General features: G+C 35.4%; 1 protein-coding gene across 2 annotated transcripts in view; it reads left to right on the top strand.

Moving 5' to 3' along the window:
• The window catches only part of enox1 (ecto-NOX disulfide-thiol exchanger 1), a 260625-nt gene that overhangs the window by 28774 nt on the left and 210542 nt on the right, over positions 1 to 21309 (top strand). The window contains exon 1 of one of the 2 annotated variants that reach the window (XM_056465013.1): positions 15519 to 15538. The exons of the other annotated variant lie outside the window; for it this stretch is intronic. The gene's annotated coding sequence lies outside the window, so the exon portion shown is untranslated. Of the gene's footprint in view, positions 1 to 15518; positions 15539 to 21309 lie in introns of those variants that run through there. 2 annotated transcript variants of the gene reach the window in all.

Below are 21309 nucleotides of genomic sequence, written 5' to 3'. Positions count from 1 at the left end.
AGGTCACAAACAGCGTTTCAGTCCAGCACATCTGGACTCATTGTATCTAAAGTCAAGTTTCTCATTGGAATGGGATTTCCATTGGTTGCTCTCCAGATTACCTTAATTTTTATATACTTAAGTAAGGGATAAAGTACATCCAGAAGGTTGTTATAACAGAACAAAGCGGCTGAAGAGCTTATCGGCTGAAGAGCTTTATTCTGTGAAAACAACCTCCTGGATGTACTTTATACTGAGAACGCGATTATTCTGAGAACACAATTTGCACATTTGTTGACAAGAAAAAAAGAAGTGCTCTGCGCTATTTATGTCGCTAGGCAACCCCCGAATCAGTTGCTTATTGTGTGTAAGCACTGCTGTTTATATTTGTATAATTTTAACATTTTATAATATTGTGATATTCAACTATTTGTGAAGTCATACAGCTCTGGATAGCTCGAAACAGCGACCACTAGTCTCTCCTCCATCTTTAAAAGTCACCATAGTTGTCTTGACAACATAAACATTGCTGTCACCTCAAGGGAAACATCGAGACTGCTTTCATTTAATTGGGCAATGGGAAAATACGATTTTTACATGGCATGCTTTATCCATTTTTTTCTGCAGGCGCACAGTGCGCAATTGCAAAACCGCGAGGCATGCAGCGAGCTTACCCAGCAGACAAACAATGTTAAAAGATGTTGATATCAGGTTAGATTTAATTTGCCAGCATCTAAAGAAAATGTTATTTTGATGTCCAGTAATGATGTGAAATGAAGTTGATATTGTGTTGATTTTAGGTTGTATTGACCAAAATCCAACGTCGAGCCAAGATCTTAAACCAACATTATATTGACGCCAAATACTGACATTTATTCGTCAGGTACGGAAACCAAAATCTAATATCTCAAATACGTCATATTGGTATCGTCCACACAAGATCAAGCTGTAACATTAATAATAATAACAATAATAATAATAATAATAATAATAATAATAATAATAATAATAATAATAATAATAATAATAATAATAATAATAATAATAACAATAATAATAATAATAATAATAATACCTTTTATTTTTAGGCACCTTTCTAAGCACTCAAGGACACCTTACAGCAAATCACAAGCACATCATTAAAATACAAGCTGTATAACAATCAGCATAATATTGAACCAGAAAATCATTAAAGCTATCCTAAACAAAAACGCTTTTATCTGAGATTTAAAATTGGAAATAGAGTCCATCTGGCGAATGTGCAAAGGCAGGGAATTCATTAAGGCTTCTTCGTAGAGTGATTGGCGTGACCCATGGTCCAAACCTTGCGCATAGCATTTATAATTCTGTGTGCTGTTTTTGTTGCTCTGCAATAATACTTCCGAAACACTAGCTGGCAATAGGTTTTTATCTTCCTTTTTACACTACCTTAATGTACAAGTAGCTAAAACTCAATCATTCTGAGGCAGGATCCGGCAGATGTACAAAAACAATAAACATATGGTAAACACAAAACAACAGTTTCCATCTAGAGCTACATCACGGTACTCGACACTTGTAAACACTCGCTCCAACAGTTTCACGTGGCTCTCGGCCCAGCCCACACAGCTAATAACCGACCAATCACAAAGCTTGCGCTACGTGTCTTTGTGACGTGTAGTTACATTTTTCAGTATGTTAAGATAAAAACTTGAAGATACATCACATAACTCAGGATATCTGGACAAAGCCAGAATTAGCGCATTCTCTGTCATGATATAATGGTAAATAAAACAGCTGTCATTCCAACTTTCTACAGTAAACAGAAGCTCGCAACGGTTGCTTCAGCTCTGAGCTCTTCTGATTGGTTCATTGCTTTTGGACCTGACAGTGATGAGCTGTGATGCTTGTGAAAGTGGAGATCTTTTAACCTGACACAGTTTCTAGATGAGAGGCGCAAGTGTAACGGTCAAACATGTCCATTCAGCATGTGTTTACATTGGAAACACAATAGAAAAGTAGTGCATTGAAGAGGAAATACACATTCTGTGTAAACGGCCCCTTAGTAGTAAACAAAATGCTTAAGGCCATTAGAAAATCATTCAAAAAGGATTTGGTGTGATCAAGGCCTAAAGCATAGACCACCTACATATTATTCATTCACAAGAGGGCACCAAACAGTCCAGAAAACCGAAACATTAAAAAACTGTGGTGTGACATACAAGTAGATAATATAAATGCGGATATATGGATGAACATATTCACTGATGGTTTAAGGTAAATCAAAGTTCCCGGATGAGCCTGTGTTATTTAGAGGTTGTTATTCGGGAATAACATAGCTTGACTAATCAGAAGTGAGTACTCCAGACAGCCATGCATTATTATAACAAATGTAATGCCTTATTTTGCATTTACTCTTTGAAAACATGATTCCAGCAGCAACAGTATAGTGATATTTGAGTGATGGCTGTACATCTCTCGCTTCATGAAATTGATTTCGATTTTTTTTTTTCCCCCACACACTCAACGGATCAGTGGACAGACACTGCATTATTGCACTGAAACCTTAAGATACAGAATGTCCTTTCAAAGATGGCTTTCATCTCCTCTGTCTCTGTCCTGCTCAAGGACAAAGGCTGGGAAAGGTGGGGGAGGGGGGACAATGGAGATACAAAAAGCGCTGGACCACTGACATGTGCACACCATTGCTCCTTAACATAAATACATGAAAGCAGATGATTGCAGCTAAACAAACTCAATTTGATCATTGAATTTTCACTGCTTAAAAATCAGAAAGATTTAGAAAGATTTAGTTTTTGAAATTTAAATAAATTGATACTTTTGTTCAGCAAGGATGTTTTAAATTGTTTAAAAATGATGATGAAGACTTTCATTCATGACAACAATTCATGTGTTAATGAATATGGCAATGTTAATGTATTTGGTCCTGCATGGTGGACTGGATGCGGATTTGCTGATGCAAGTAGATGCACAAATGCTGCTGTGAGCATAACAGATATGCCTCTGCTGCATCAATAGTATTAATAAAAGTAACATGAAATATCTAAAAAAAAATTTTTAATAATATTCTAAAATATTTTACATATATTTTTGATGATTACTTTAACTATTTACTATTGCCTACTAAAGCAATACTGCTTTCTGAAATGTCCAAATCTCCACCAGAAAGGAAAAATTGGGACCTATATTTATAGTAATAGATGAAACACCTATATAATTTCAAAATATAACTACTTTTACTTATTCATTCATTCATTCATTCATTCATTCATTCATTCATTTTCTTGTCGGCTTAGTCCCTTTATTAATCTGGGGTCACCACAGCGGAATGAACCGCCAACTTATCCAGCACGTTTTTACGTAGCGGAACCCATCTTTGGAAACATCCACACACACTCATACACTATGGACAATTTAGAATACTCAATTCACCTGTACCGCATGTCTTTGGACTGTGGGGGAAACCGAAGCACCCAGAGGAAACCCACACGAATGCAGGGAGAACATGCAAACTCCACACATAAACGCCAACTGACCCAGCCAGGGCTCGAACCAGCGACCTTCTAGCTGTGAGGCAACAGCACTCTTTTACTTGTATAATATAATATAATATAATATAATATAATATAATATAATATAATATAATATAATATAATATAATATAATATAATATTTTACTGTTATTTTGATTAAAATAAATTCATCCCTAATTGTTGAGCATAAAATATTTATATTAAAAGCTTTTAGAACAGTTTAACCAAACCCTATCTTGAAAAGTTCAATAAAAATCTTAATTATATATATATATATATATATATATATATATATATATATATATATATATATATATATATATATATATATATATATATATATATATATATATATATATATATATATATATATATATATGTAAGTTTCATTGATTTAGCACTCCAGAGGGTATTGGCTATATAACATCTTAATCAGATAACCAGATTTTAGGACTAAAATAACAATAAAAAATGTCTAGGGAAGTAAATATTAAGATTGGACCACTTGGAATTGTAATTGAATACCCCTGGTATGAAGCATTAAAACATATTCTTGATGTGGGACATTATACACAATAAATTAGCAAAAAAAAAACAAAAAAAAAAAACGGTAAAATAATATTAAAAAATCTGTATAATATTTTTGTTTTGACTGTTCAGTCATCACAGAAATAAATTACATTTTAGATTATAAATATAAAAAATTAAACTAATATAATATAATATAATATAATATAATATAATATAATATAATATAATATAATATAATATAATATAATATAATATAATATAATATAATATAATATTGTAGTGTTTATTGTCATTTTGATTACAAATAAATATATCCTTAAATGTTAAGCAAGTAATATTTATATTACAAACTTTTAAACAATCTGAGCGAGTCCAAAACTAAAAATCAATATGATTGATCATACCTTCGTTATACTTTCATACTTTCAAAATCTTAATTATAACTATACAAAAAAATGATGGTTTCATTGATTTAGCTCTCTAATATCACAGAGGCAGCTGATTAGGTAATTCCTCAATCAGATAGCTTGATTTGAGGGCTTTCACACCTCCAAAAACCCAATTTAACCCCTGCCTAATTTAAGTCCTCTCGCCATCCTCCACTCTACAGCAGGGGTGATGACAGAAGATGAAGACAGCTCTATGAAAAACCCACAGCTCCGAGCTCCACCACACTGCATGATGGGATTTCTCTAGACATTAATGCTCAGTAAGCAGAAAATGCTGTTCTCTTCCAGCCCTAACTGTTGGATGATCTCCCGATACACTTTAAAATGAATTATGTTGTCCAAACAAAAATCAATTAAGTTAACTTGTCAAATTTAAGTTGACTGAACGTAGAGTTGAAGTCAAAATTATTAGTCCTGTGAAGTTTTTCTTTCTTTTTCAAATATTTCCTAAATTATGTGAGCAAATGATTTTTTTACAGTATTTCCTGAAATAGTTTTTCTTCTGGAGAAAGTCTTATTTGTTTTATTAGAGGTTCTGGTCATATAATTACAATATCTTCAAAAAAATTGATTTATTTCAACTATATTGTATACATTCTTTCCACACAGACTGATATATTTCAAGTGTTTATGTCTTTTAATTTTGATGATATTGTGAAACTGGAAGACTGGAATATTGTGTACAGCATTGGAAAACACCTGTTGCCTCACTCTGATCAGCTAATTAACTCAAAACACCTGCAAAGGTGGTCTCTCAGTCTAGCACTCTAGGCTACACACTCATGGGGAATCATGGGAAAACTGATTTGACAGTTGTCCAAAAGACAACCATTGACACCTTGCACATAGAGGGCAAGACACAAAAGGTAATTTCAAAAGAGGCTGGCTGTTTACAGAGCTCTGTGTCCAAGCACAATAATAGAGAGGCAAAGGGAAGGAAATTATGTGGTAGAAAAAAACTGTACAAGCAATAGGAATAACTGCACCCTGGAGAGAATTATAAAACAAAACCCATTCAAAAATGTGCGGGAGATTCACAAAGAGTGGACTGCAGCTGGAGTCAGTGCTTCAAGAACCACTTTGCACAGACGTATGGAAGACACGGGCTGACGCATTCCTTGTGTCAACCCACTCCTGACCTACTGAAGTGTCTCACCTAGGCTAAAGACTGAACTGCTGCTGAGTGCTCCAAAGATATGTTTTTTGATGAAAGTAAATTTAGCATTTCCTTTGGAAATCAGGAACCCAGCGTCTGGGGGAAGAGAGGAGAGGCACACAATCCACATTGCTTGAGGTCTAGTGTAAAGTTTCCATTGTCAATGATAGTTTGAGGTCATCTGCTAGTGTTGCTTCACTGTGTATTCTGAGGTCCAAGGTCAACGCAGCTCTATACCAGGATGTTTTATAGAACTTCATGCTTCCTGCTGCTGACCAATTTGATGGAGATGCAGATTTCATTTTGCAACAGGACCTGGCACCTGCACACAGTGTCAAAGCTACCAGTATCTGGTTTAAGGACCATTGTATCCCTGTTCTTAATTGGCTAGCTAACTCGCCTGACCTTAACCAAGTAGAAAAACTATAGGGTATTGTGAGGAGGAAGATGCAATATGCCAGAACCAACAATGCAGAAGACCTGAAGGCCATTATCAGAGCAGTCTGTGCTCTCAAAATACCTGAGCAGTGCCACCGACTTATCCACTCCATGCTGCAGTAACTCAGTCAAAAGGAGCCCCAACTAAGTATTGAGTGATGTGCATGCTCATACTTTTCATCTTATTTTTCAGTTGGCCAAGATTTCCAAAAATCCTTTCTTTGTGTGAAATGAGTGTAAACATTATACAAGTTTCACTTCTTGAATGAAATTAGTAAAATAAATCAACTGTTTGAAGTTATTCTAATTATTCTTCTTAAGTTTGGTCAAGAATTGCACATTTTTATTTATTTATTTATTTTTTTGCGAATTGCTCATTTTAAATAAGTACTTTGAACAAGCAGCTATTATTTATTTATTTTTATTTTTTGGAGTGCATGGCCTCAGCAAACACAGACATCCCTTTTGCATCGAACTCCATAATGAAGCAAAATCAGCACTGATAGCGAACACCTTGCTGTCCAAATCTCATCTCGCTTCCATTTCTCTAGCCTAGATTGCTTCAGGGAGAGATTGAACCCGAAAGGGCCAGCCGAATACCTGAAAGACAGAACAAAGTAAGTCATGGGGTAGATTGAAGCTCTGGCGTTTTCTTGCTCTATTGCTGAGCGGGACAATTGTTCACGCCTGAAGACTGGCATGAGAGTTTGGCGAACACACACACTAAATTGTGCATCAGGAATAAAGCTTAGCACTTGACATTGTAACACAGCACCACTTCAGCCAATGCAGCTCCTCAATTCAGGACTGCTGATGACATGAAAGCTAGTAAGGGATGACCACTGGGCTCTTAATGTCGAGTGTGTCTGTTAGGAGTGACAGGTGTGTGTACTTATAATGAAATGGCATAATAATGGTTTAAAAATGTAGCTGTTATTTAGAGTAATATATTCATACAGTGTTGAAGGTAATGAGTTAATTAAATACCTCATTACTTCAACTTAAATGGAGTAAGTTCACAGTACTCGTGTAGATTAGTTTTTTAACTCAAATGGTTTGTAGCAATCTGTTTCCTTAAACGGTTTGAGTTGCCTTAACTTATTGGGTTTTACAGTACTCAGTTGGTTTGAGTTTTCTTCATTTATTGGGTTTTGTTGTGCTCAAATTGCTTCATTTACACAAATGGATTAAGTTCACAGTACTCATTAGGATTCGTTTTTGAACTTAAATGGTTTGTTAAATGGAGTTTCCTTTTGGGGTTTACAGTGTATATACACTCAAAAATTACTTGTTTAAGCTACTTATTTAAAATGAGTAGAAACAACACAATTCTTAAGTTTTTTGGAGGGAAAACTTAATTGTTTCATGTTCAATCCACTTTAAATTGAAAAAAAAAAAAATTAAGTTAAGTTGACCAATTTGTGTTGGGTCAACATGAAAGAATTGTGTAAAACCCAACATTTTTTTAGAGTGTGTGGTGCTAGAAATAAGAATTAGAAATCAAAAGCTATTTTATACTCATTAAGGATGCATTTATTTAGTATTATTATGTTATATAATAATATAAAATATTGTATTATTATACTTATGATCATTAAGTATAATTATTTTTGGAGAAATATGCATATACACTAAATATCAGTTGGCATTTCAGCACATGAAGACTGAATGATTGGACTATATATACCGTTGAAATCAGAATTAATAAACGCCCTTTGAATTTTTTTTTCTTTTTTAAATATTTCCCAAATTATGTTTAACAGAGCAAATTTTCACTGTATGTCTGATAATATTTTTTCTTCTGGAGAAAGTCAAATTTGTTTTATTTCGGCTACAATAAAAGCAGTTTTAAATTTTTTAAAAACATTTTAAGGTCTAAATTTTTAGCCCCTTTAAGCTATATTTTTTCGATAGTCTACAGAACAAACCATCATTATACAATAACTTGCCTAATTACCATAACCTGTCTAGTTAACCTAATTAACCTAGTTAAGCCTTTATATGTCACTTTAAGCTGTATAGAAGTGTCTTGAAAAATATCTAGTCAAATATTATTTACTATCATCATGGCAAAGATAAAATAAATCAGTTATTAGAAATTAGTTATTAAAACTATTAAGTTTAGAAATGCGTTGAAAAAATCTCTCCATTAAAATAGAAATTGGGAAAAAAATAACAACAGGGGCGCTAATAACTCATGGGGTTTAATAATTCTGACTTCAACTGTACACCTCACATTCTCACACACATTGCTGAGTCTTGTTCACCTGTAACATTACCAAGTGTTACTCCTGTCTAGCCTTGCTTTGCCTTTTGATCTATGCCTTGGTTTATGCTGTTTGCTGCCTGCACCGACCTTTTTGCATGTGACCATGACTACGCTTTTGGATTACCCTCATGATACCGTTTGCTCCTGTTTTGACTGTTGCCAGTCTGACTTAGTTGTTAATAAACTGCACTTGGACCCTCCCTCTGTTGTGACTCCCTTGTTACACCTAATGCTTTTTAATCTGAATTTATAAACAAGGATTTGAGCAAAATCATTAGCAAGACAAAGATAAGTCATCAGTATGCTCTGAGCCCAAATCTGAGGATGTTTGTGAGGCTGTTTGTAAAAATTAACTGCTGTACTTATTGTATATTACTGAACAGTAAATAACTCCCCATGAATCAGTTATCTATTGAATAATAGTAATACAGAAAACAAAAAGACCTTTACCTCCCTAATCGATTTTCTGTATCATACTTGGAATGATTCATCACTGAAAAATAAAATGTTTGTCATCTTATATATATATATATATATATATATATATTTATGTTACCGTACCGGCAATGTGTAATGTATAGAATGGCTGATGGTTTTGAGCAAAGTATGAAATATCAGTTTTTGTAAAGATTTTGCATACTTTTCCTAGGCATTCTATACATATCCTTAGCATCATAATGACAAGTATCATTTATGCAAAGTGTCAGAAGAGCACAACAACAGCCTTTATTGCTCATTACCTATTTTAAGTGGAAGGATACTGAAATGAAGCATATGATGTTCTTACTGAAAAAACAGTGACAGCAGAACTGAGATTAAAGTATTTGTTACAATATTGTCTGTGATATGGTAGTGGTATGGTATATATATGTAAATATTTGAGAAAATGTTTATTCATATTTATAAAATTAAATATTTATATCTAATACAAATTATATATAAATACAAATATGTGTATATACACTTTAGTTTTGTATTTTTACATTTAAGATATATATTATTTATATATACACACTATTTATTCTCAGTGAGTACACACACACACACACACACACACACACACACACACACACACACACACACACACACACACACACACACGTAAATACAAACTAAGACTAATCATAGTGATTAATCATCTGACAGCACTAATATAGCTGTATTATTACTAATATATATATTTAAACTTTTGTTTTCTTGATGTTTAGGCTGTGCAGGCTGTAAGATCATTTTTTAAAAAGTTATAATATATAAATGTAGTCATTATGAACAACCCAGTGCATTATTCTGTCATTTTGTAGCATAATAGTGTGAATAATGATAACACCATAAAAAAGAAAATACACAGAAGATCTCCTTAAACTCAGAAGGGAAAGTAATGTCAGATCTGATGCTGGATGACAATAATCAAAAATCTTATAATGTAGCATTCATACACTGTTGAATACTAGTAGAATATATTCGGTATGCACTCTTTTTAGCAAACTCACATAAAGTCTGGCTTAATTATAATTCCCACTCTACATTTTGTACTTGTTAAAGATCCAATTTCAAGTGAAAATGTCACATTACTGCAGTAAAATGGATTGAGAATACAAATTCACATCGACTTCACTATGCCACAGTGCATTTGCATGTTGAATTAGTAGTAAGTCTGGTGTTTTAACAAAGGATGAGTTAATTTGCCTTTGATATTTTTGTCATCTTTGAAAAGAAGAGACTGACACACACACACATGTACCTGCCACAGATCTGACACCTTCTCAACTGGGATTTTAACCGGTTGCTAAGCAACAAGCACAAACCTCCTTGGAAGGCTTGAATCCTAATTGGTCTGACTGGTCAGTCGTACTTATTTATTTATTTATTTATTTTTATTTGCGATGACAAGGTCACAGCTTTCGGAGCACTGACAGAGAAAAAACACGCACGCAGGAGCTTCATAAATGAAACATGAGCAAAAGCTCCCTCGCCGTCCAATCTACCTCAAACTATTTACGTAGACACAGTCGCTCGGCTTTTCCTCAAGCATGAAAGAGCAGCAGCACCTGTGGACTACAAAGTGTGTTCTCCAATGCAGTGAAGATCTCAGGTGTTTGCAGAGTTCATGCTCAACTCAGAAAGCTCGAGGTGCTTGATAATTGTACTCCTCATGCAGAATGAAATCTCATTGGGAACAGATGGAAACTACAGTTGAAGTCAGAATTATTAGCCCTCCTGAATTATAATATATTACATATAATGGAAAGAAGATTTTTTTTCACCACATTTCTCAACATAATCATTTTAATAAATCATTTTTAATAACTAATGAGTTCTTTTATTTTTGCCATGATGACAGTACACAATATTTTACTAGATATTTTTCAGAATACTAGTTGTCACAATCACCAGCAATCCAGGCTTGTAGATCGCTGGGAATTATTCACTTTCACTCAGGACTACAAATCTGTCATTATATGGACTACAAATCTTGTCATGCACTACACACTCACACCTGTTCTGTTTTCCGCTGATTGCTAACACACACAGCTGAAGCAGCACACACACACACACACACACACACACACACACACACACACACACACACACACACACACACACACACACACACACACACACCAGTTGCTGAGTCGCTTGTTATTCTGTTTGTGAACATAACCATGCGTTTGCCTTGCCTTGCCAAATTCTTGCTTTGTTGTACTGTTTATTCCTATCTGCTGCCTGACTTTTGGCCATCCGCCTGTTTACTGATCACGACTCTGGATTTCTTGTATTCATCTGTTTGCCCCTGTGTTGACCAGTGCTTGCCTGACCATTCTTGAATAAACCCTGCCTTTGAATGCGCACCTCCAGCATTCCTTAACATTACACTAGTATTCAGCTTAAAGTGACATTTAAAGGCTTAACTAGGTTAATTATGTAAGTTAGGGTCCTTAGTCAAGTCATTGTATAACAGTGGTTTGTTCGTCAGATAATCGAACAAAATATTGGTAATAATATTGACTTAAAATATTTTAAAACAGCTTTTATTCTAGCCGAAATAAAACAAATAAGGCTTTCTTCAGAAGAAAAAAAATTATCAGACATACTGTGAAAAACTCCTTGCTCTGTTAAACATCATTTGGGAAATATTTAAAATAGAACAAAAAATTCACAGGAGGGCTAATAATTATGACTGGACATCAAATGTTCCACACAATTATGGCTTGTTGTCCCAGCACAACTTGATTAAGTTACCTTAATTGTTTTTACAAATTTAAGTGGAAAACAATTAAGTTGTCCATCAAAAAACTCAAGAATAGTCTTGATTCAGCTCATTTTAAATAAGTAGCTTGTACATTAATCATTTTCTGAGTGTTCACTCAAATGTGCTCAAGTATGGAATGAAATAAATACTGGAATTGGAGGATTTTCATGACATTAAAACGGTGGCCGGGAAGTGCAAAACAAGATTCAAAAGTGTGAAACACTTTTACAAAGCTCGAGACAAATTTACATTTTGAAAAACATTTTTACCATCATAACATACAATTACATAGGAAAAACAATTTTATCAAGGATGAACCAAATGTACATTTTAGGAAAAAATGAACAAAACACAAAAGGGAAATGTACTGAAAGTGAATGTACCACACACCTGAAGTAAGGTGGAATGTACCACACACTGGAAAATATCAGCTCGTCTGTGACCATAGATAAATAGATGTTTTTCCTATGTAATTGTGTCTTACACTGAAAAAAAATATTCAAAGATGATTCCTTGTATTTACTTAATTTTTTATGTTAAGTGGTTGTAAACAATTTATTTGGGCTGAGTTTAAACAAACAAATTAAGTTGAACATTGCTCAATTTAATTTGTTTGTTTAAATTCAACACAAATAAATAGTTTGCAACAGTTTTGCATATAACACTTTTTTTCTGTGTATGATGGTAAAAATGTTTTTCAGCTTTGTAAAAGTGTTTCACACTTTTATATTGTGATAATATTGTTTTGCACTTCCCGGCCACCGTACATTATTGGTTCTGGAACATCTTGATCTACAAGTCAAATACTTTGATGGTGTTTACTGGGGCTTCTCTGAAAGAGACTCAGTCGGCTGAGTCGTGAGCGTGTGCCTGAACTGAATGTGATGAGAGAAAGAGAATAGGCGCTCAGAGAAAAAATGAAAGACAATAAAGAGCCAACACATCTCTCTATTGTTTCAGGGTCCTCGCTGCTTGCAGACAAAACAGCACACACAGAGAGAGACCATTTTGCTCAATTTCATGATAAATAGCTTTATGAGGCTATTTTCTAAACATTATTTGGCCAATAGAATTTACAAAGTAAAAAAATAACAACTACAACAAGATGTAATCTAGCATTACATATTATTATTATTATTATTATTATTATTATTATTATTATTATTATTATTATTTAACTGTTTTGTATTTGAATATATAATGAATACAATGAATATGCATTGAATCATTACTGTCTCCAGTTTGACATGATTTTTTAGAAATCATTCCAATATGCTGATGTATTATCATTGTTCAAGACAGTTGGACTTTTAAATATTTTTGTATTTAATATTTCAAACCTTTCTCCCAATTAAATTTACAAGCCTTATTTCTTTAAGTTTGGCTGTAATAAAAGCAGTTTTTAGTAAAAAAAACAAAAAAACAAAACCTAACTAACTAACTACCTAACTAACTAACTAACTAACTAAATAAATAAATAATTAAATAAATAAATAAATAAATAAATAAATAAATAAATAAATAAATAAATATTCAGTGTTCAGCATAAGTGAGTACACCCCTGATATTTTTTGTCAATATTTTTATTCATTTCTTAGTAAATATAGGTTTTTGATTTTTGGTGCATTTAAACAAAACAGATTTATTAAACAAATACATTTATTAAAATAATATTTTAGTAACAGAACATGTTTAAAAATACACTCACCGGCCACTTTATTAGGTATTTATTACTAGTACCAGGTTGGACTGCCTTTGTGGAATAAACTCAACAAGGTACTGGAAATATTCCTCAGAGATTTTGGTCCATATTTACATGATAGCATCACACAGTTGCTGCAGATTTGTCGAAACCAGTCTGGGATAATTTGCACTTTATGACATGGAGCGGTATCCTGCTGGAAGTAGCCAGATGAGAACACTGTGGTCATAAAGGGATGGACACGGTCACAACAATACTTAGGTAGGCCACAGTTGACGCGATGCTTATTTGGTTCTAATGGGCCCAAAGTGTGCCAAGAAAATATCCCCCACATCATTACACCAGCATCACCAGCCTGAACCGTTGATACAAGGCAGGATGGATCCATGCTTTCATGTTGTTGATGCTAAATTCTGACCCTACCACTTAAATGTCAGACCAGGCAACGTTTTTCCAATCTTCTAACGAGTGGTTATTTAGGTTGCTATTTTACTATTTGAGTTTTCTTTCTATTAGCTCAATCCCGTCGGGCCATTCTCCTCTGACCTCTGGCATCAACAAGGCATTTGCGCCCACAGAACTGCCGCTCACTGGATATTTTCTCTTTTTCAGACCATTCTCTGTAAACCCTAGAGATGGTTGTGTGTGAAACTCTCAGTACTGTAGATCAGCAGTTTCTGAAATACTCAGACCAGCCCGTCTGGCACCAACAAACATGCCACGTTCAAAGTTACTTAAATCACCTTTCTTCCCCATTCTGATGCTTGGTTTGAACTGCAGCAGATCGTCTTAACCATGTCTACATGCCTAAATGCATTGAGCTGCTGCCATGTGATTGGCTGATTATTAATTTGTGTTAATGAGCAGTTGAACAGGTGTACCTAATAAAGTGTCCGGTGAGTGTAGAAAGATAATACATTTAAATTCAAGCGAAATATTGCAAAAATATTTTACAAACTACAAAATTCAAAACAAAAATGTAATGTATTTTTTGTTTCTCTTGATTTTTCCACTTTTTAAATGTTTTTTATTTTATATTTTTTGAAGGGGGGCTGCACGGTGGTGCAATGGGTAGCACGTTCGCCTAACAACAAGAAGGTCTCAGGTTCAAGCCTCGACTGGGTTAGTTGGCATTTTTGTGTGGAGTTTGCATGTTCTATCCGTGTTCGCTAGGGTTTCCTCCGGGTTCTCTGGTTTCCCCCACAAGTCCACAGACATGCACTATAGGTGAATTGGGAAAGCTAAATTGTCCATAGTGTGAATAAGAGTCTATGGATGTTTCCCAGAGATGGGTTGCAGCTGGAAAGGCATCCGCTGCATAAAACATATGCTGGATAAGTTGGCGGTTCATTCCACTGTGGCGACATGAATGAATGAATGACAGTGAATGAATGAATTTTTTAAAGGGTGGACAAATTTTTTAACTATTTTAAGTTGTTTCATTAGATTAGCTCCAGATTTGGCTTCAGTACTTACTAAACTAATGCACAAATATAATATTGTAAAGCATCCAATTTAAAAAGATAGATTTGTGCAGGATGTACTCATAAATGCTCAGCACTTTTTTAGAAATTGGCTACAGAACAAACCACTGTTGTCCAATGACTTGCCTAGTTAACCAAATTAACCAAGTTAAGCCTTTAAATTGCACCTTAAACTCAGTTCTAGTATCTTACAAAATAACTAGTAAAATATTATGTACTGTTATCAGACAGACAGACAAAATACATTTTCCAGGAAGGCTAATAAATATTAACTGTTTACAAACCAAACATCATGCAAATTTTTCAGTTTTAGAATATTTAACATAATTGATGTCATTAAATTTGTACAGAATAAGAAATGAGGAACAGTTTCCAATTATACACTTCTATATATTTATTTTTAAGAAAATAGCTAATGACAATATTCCAGCATAAATGTCCAGTTTATAAAAGACTTGCATCATACACTATAAAGACTCAAAGCAGTTAGACAAAGACTTTCTCTCATTGGCCAGCGGTGTTTTTCATCAACCACTGAATATCAGCCAAAAATAGATCCTACCAAAATATGTGTAACATTATCCCACTCCTTTCACACCAGCTTATAGTCACCATTTAAAATGTGTACCCAGCGATCGCCCCTCTCACTTATCCACACACACACACACACACTACTGACGCACACAGCAGTCCTCGGCCGTCAGGCATACTCTTCACTCCAGTGTGAGCCTAATGCACAACGTCAAGGTAGAGATTGTTTTCCAGTCATTCGGTGGGTAATATATGCTGTATGGTGATATCCCTAAGAAAGGATGGTTTAAATTTTAATAACTTTTGCAGGAGGTGGTTATTTCATTGGAAACACTTGGGTGCACAGGCTCAAATCTATAATCCTCTTTATTGGATGGCGTCTCGTTGTATTCTCACGGGACGTCCACCTCTATAATGCCGCATGCGTGCTTGGGATGGTGATGGGGGCTGTTCTTTGTTTGGTTTATCTGTACTGTTTTTTTACGTCATTTACTCTACAATTAGCTTAATTGCTACTGATTTCAATAGTTAATCTGAAGAATGGTTTCGAAATTAAAGAGATGACTATTCTTTTTTTAAATATATATTTTTTTGAATGTGCATTATGGATGTGACATTTGCAGTAAAAACTCAAACATAAATTCAAATAGAAAGTATATGTTAACATTAAATTGAAACATCTGTTTATATTTTCCAAAACAACTTAACACAGAGGATCAGGAAAAAAAATCTGCAAACATTTTTTATATTTTAAACAAGGAACATAAACAAGCGTTATGGATGTGAACAAAAACGTCTTTTAGTTTACAGTATACAAAATCAGTTTTATTGCCAAGTGTGCTTCACACACACAAGGAATTTGATTTAACTACAGAAGCTTCCAGTGTACATAAAGTGACAACACAAAATAAAAATGGAAAAAAGAAATGCGATAAACATTAAACAGAGTTGCAGTTAGTCAAAAAATCTACAACATACTCTGTAAAAATTCTGTGAATTTAACTGCACAACCCAAAAGAAACAATGATAATCAAAAGCATAAGAGTTGGCTCACTATAGAACAAAAATCATTGATTTTATTTTATTTGACATTTTTGTATTTATACGGAAAAAGCTCCGTGATTGATGTGACGGATGTGAAATTGCCAATTGTGTGCCTTTGGTAAATGAAATATAATTGTTTGAAAACATTAACAGACACATTTTTGAGAAATTTTAAAGAACTGTAAAATACAAGCCTACTTAAAAAAACATAGAAGGGGTTTCACTGTTTTGGTGAAAACTTTTTTTTTTCATGGCAAGGTTGATAATTGCATGGATATGCTCATATAGGACAGTGGAGTTGAGACAGGAATTTCACGAGTTCACACTTGCAATAGTTTCAGAATAAGAATAAGAATAAGAAACAAAATTCTCTGGTCTGAAGAGACTAAAATGACTAAAAAGTCTTTGGAGTGAATGCCAGACTGCGTTCTACGTTGGAGAAAAACCAGGCACCGCTCATCACCAGGCTAATACCATCCCTACAGTGAAGCATGGTGGTGGCAGCATCATGCTGTGGGGATGTTTTTCAGCAGCAGGAACTGGAAGACTAATCAGGATAGAGGGAAAGATGAATGCAGCAATGTACAGAGACATCCTGAATGAAAACCTGCTTCAGAGTGCTCTTGACCTCAGACTGGGGCGACGGTTCATCTTCCAGCAGGACAATGACCCAAAGCACACCGCCAAAATATCAATGGAGTGGCTTCACAACAACTCAGTTAATGTCCTTGAGTTAGCTAGCCAGAGCCCAGACCTAAATCCTATTGAACATCTCTGGAGAGATCTGAAAATGGCTGTACACCTTCGCTTCCCATCCAACCTGACAGAGCTTTAGAAGTACTGCAAAGAGGAATGGGCAAAAATTCCCAAAGACAGGTGTGCCAAGCTTGTGGCATCATATTCAAAAAGAATTGAGGCTGTAATTGCTGCCAAAGGTGCATCAAAAAAGTATTGAGCAAAGGCTGTGAATACTTCTGTACATGAGATTTTTCAGTTTTTTTTATTTTTAATAAATTTGCAACTATTTAAAAATAATAATAATAAAAAATAAGGCTGTTACATAAAAAAATTTGCAAAAAGTGAAGCACTATGAATACTTTCCGGACCCATTGAATCCTTAATAAACTGTTCTATAATGTCTCTGCTTCTGACCCCTTCTGTGACTAACACAAACGTTGGGTTAAATTTTGTCCTATTAATTTAATAAAAAAAAATTCAGGCTGTGGCAGATAGAGGTAGACTCAGACTTACACACAGGGACCAGACGAAGATCAGATAGGGAAGTCAAGAGCGATGGACACTATAATGAGCACAGAGGACACAGGAATACTCTGGAAGTAGGACAGAGGGTCTTATAATAATAATAATAATAATAATAATAATAATAATAATAATAATAATAATTTCTTACATTTAAATAGCGCTTTTCTGGACACTCAAAGCGCTTCACACATTGGGGGGAATCTCCTCATCCACGACCAGTGCGCAGCATCCACCTAGATGACGCGACAGCAGCCATATTGCACCAAACCGCACACCACGCACCAGCTGATTGGTGGAGAGAACACAGAGTGATGAAGCCAATTAACAAATGGGGATAGTTAGGAGGCCATGATGGACAGAGGCCAGAGGGCAAATTTGGCCAGGATGACGGGGTTAAACCCCTACTCTTTTTCGAAGAACATCCTGGGATTTTTAACATTTAACGTTTCATCCGAAAGACAGTGCTCGCTAAGCAGTATAGAATCCCCGTCACTATACTGGGGCGTTAGGACCCACACAAACTGCAGGTTGAGCGCCCCCTGCTGGTCTCACTATCACCACTTCTGGCAGCAACCTAGCTTTCCCATGTGGTCTCCCATCCAGGTACTGATTGGCCCTAGCCCTGCTTGGCTTCAGTGGGCGACCATGTGAGAGTTGCAGAGAGCTAGCGGCCTGTATTGAGACCGGGAATGGAATTGTCACACACACACTGGGGTAAGGATGAGGACCAAACTTTTAACCAGGAGAGAACAACACTGGGAGACACAGGAAACAGAAATGATAACTAGCTTTAAGAATTGATGTAAATACACCGACCAGATAGGAAGGATCAGTCCTTCTGGTTGGCAACGAGGCCGGACATAGAACGGTGATGCGGGGAAGGTGTGAAGCTGATCAGTGCACAGATTACAGTGCTCAGGGTGATAGAGTGGAGGGGGAGCTTGGTTTGACTGTGACAGTTAGTCCATATTTTACCCAATTTTGGTTTAAATAACCCAGCATGGGTCGGTTGGCATTTCTGTGTGGAGTTTGCATGTTCTCCCCATATTTGCATGGGTTTCCTCTGGGTGCTCCGGTTTCCTCTACAGTCCAAAGACATGCGCTATAGGTGAATTGAATAAACTAAATTGGCCGTGGTGCATGTGTGTGAATGCAGGAGTGTATAGGTGTTTTCCAGTGTTGGGTTGCAGCTGGAAGGGCATCTGCTTTGTAAAACATATGCTGGATAATGCTGCGGTCACTCTCGAGTTTGAGCATGCAAAATTCTGTTGTATGGTGCTGCGAAAAGGGGCGGGATTAAACAAGATAATTAGACATTAAAAAAGCGAGCGATTGGTCCATATTTTAAATTCCTGTAGAGAGAGGTCATGTTTTGAAGATCGATTGGTCTCGCGCAGTCATGTGATACGATTTCGCAGGTCAGAGTTCACCAAGCTTGAACTTTGCAACACAGTGAACTGCGAAACTTGTCGCACGAGCTTGCGTTTCCGGTCTGACACATTCATGTGCAAATGAATGAAAGTCTATGGGAAGAAAAGTCTAGTGTGACCACAGCTTAAGTTGGCAGTTCATTCTGCTGTGTTGACCCCTGATTAATAAAGGGACTAAGCCAAAAAGAAAATGAATGAAAAACCCAGCATTTCTTAAAGTAGTGTTTCTCAACCACTTTGCTGGAGGATCACCAACACTGCATGTCTCCTTTGTCTGTTACTCCCATTACAGGTCTTTCAGTGTCTGCTAATGAGATGATGATCTGAATCAGGTGTGTTTGCTTAAGGAGACATGGTAAATGTGCAGAACTGGTGGACCACCAGGAGTGTGGTTGAGAAACACTGTCTTAAAGTGTAAATAACAAATAGATAGAGAAATAAATATGGCAAATGTACACTGTGGGTAGCTCATTGTTCATTGTTGTACCCTTATTTACATAACCAACTCAGACCCTATATCATTTTAAACTACTAAAAATGTGAGTAAAAATCACTTTATAAATGTATTAACATAAATCATACATTGCAAACACTTATAAATCCTCATAATGAGCTATGAACAACTATCAGTCAGATTATAGATTCTGAAATTCAGTTGTTTTGATGGCTGCTTTCAATGCACTGCTTCAAGAAGCTTCGAAACCTTTACAAATCTTTTACTAAAATGGCTAATATACAGGCACACAGAATTTCTTTACTACTCACTGCTGCAGTTTTAGTTACTTTCGCAGTGTTTTCCCACTAAGGAAAGCAGGCTGGATTGACCTCTACAGTGATATATTTTATTGATGATCCAAGGTATGAAAACATCAGGTCAGAAAGACTTAGCAAATCTCTAATGACATAAGGTCCGTCTGCGCAGCACACACTTCAAAAGAGAATTTTAAAGCATGAAGAGCTAACAAAGAAGCATCCAAGCAGATCTTCAAGGCTGTCTTTGTGAAATGTAAATGCGCTTTGATGCATTCGGCTCTACTTATACTTAGACTCTGGAGATGCAAAAAAATCAATACCAACTCCAGAGCCTGCGAGGGAAATTAGGCCAGATTTCCTGGATTGGACGCGTATATAGATTAGACTCGTGCAGATGCATTAATGTTTCGATCTACCTGGTGTTTACAGTGCAATACTTATATTTTCTTTTGCAGAGATGCTGCATTTGACAAGCCTACAGAAAACACTCTTTGTTTCAAAGTTAATGTTGCATTGAAAGACTCAGAAAATGCTTTAAATTTCTCTTGCGCTTACACTATAAAAAGTGCAGGGTTCCACACGATTCATGTATGTTGTCCCAACTCAACTGCGTGAATAGGTTTTGAATAATTTAAGTGGATTGAACATAAAACAATTAAGCTATACCCCAAAAAATTCAAGAACTGTGTTGTTTCAGCTTATTTTAAATGAGTAGTTTACAAGCAGCAAAAAACTAAATATTATAAACACTCACCGGCCACTTTATTAGGTACACCTTACTAGTACTGGGTTGGACCCCCTTTTGCCTTCAGAATTGCTTAATTCCTTCATGGCATAGATTCAACTAGCTACTGGAAATATTCCTCTGAGATTTTGGTCCATATTAACATGATATCATCCCGCAGTTGCTGCAGATTTGTCAGCTGCACATCCATGATGTCCAAGGTGCTCTATTGGATTGAAATCGGATGACTGTGTAGGCCATTTGAGTAAGGCAAGGCAAGGCAAGGCAAGTTTATTTATATAGCGCATTTCATACACAGTGGCAATTCAAAGTGCTTTACATAAACAGGAATAAAAGACAAGTATAAGAAAAATAAAAACAAATAATAAAAATGTGTTAAAACAGGTTATAAAAGACTGAAAAAGCAGAGAAAAACATAATAGTGCGATCTGTCGGACGTAGCGCAGTGCTCAATTAGTAAAGGCACAGCTAAACAGATGTGTTTTCAGTCTTGATTTGAATGTGCCTAATGTTGGAGCACATCTGATCCATCTGATGAAGCTGATTCCAGCAGTGGGGGGCGTAGTAGCTGAAAGCCGATTCAGCCTGCTTTGACTGAGCTCTTGGAATTTCTGGTTTATATGATCCTAAACATCTGAGTCATCTGTTAGGTTTGTATTCTGAACTCATTGTCATAGTATTGTATAGATAATTTCTCTTGTATACTCTTGCCTTTCTCTTGTATGTTTAAACTCCTCTGGAACAAATGCTGT

The sequence above is a fragment of the Danio aesculapii genome, chromosome 9 (assembly GCF_903798145.1).
Source record: "Danio aesculapii chromosome 9, fDanAes4.1, whole genome shotgun sequence".
In the NCBI taxonomy this organism is placed as follows: domain Eukaryota; kingdom Metazoa; phylum Chordata; class Actinopteri; order Cypriniformes; family Danionidae; genus Danio; species Danio aesculapii.
The sequence above is the reverse complement of the archived record's forward strand: the minus strand, read 5'-3'. Positions and strand labels throughout refer to the sequence as shown.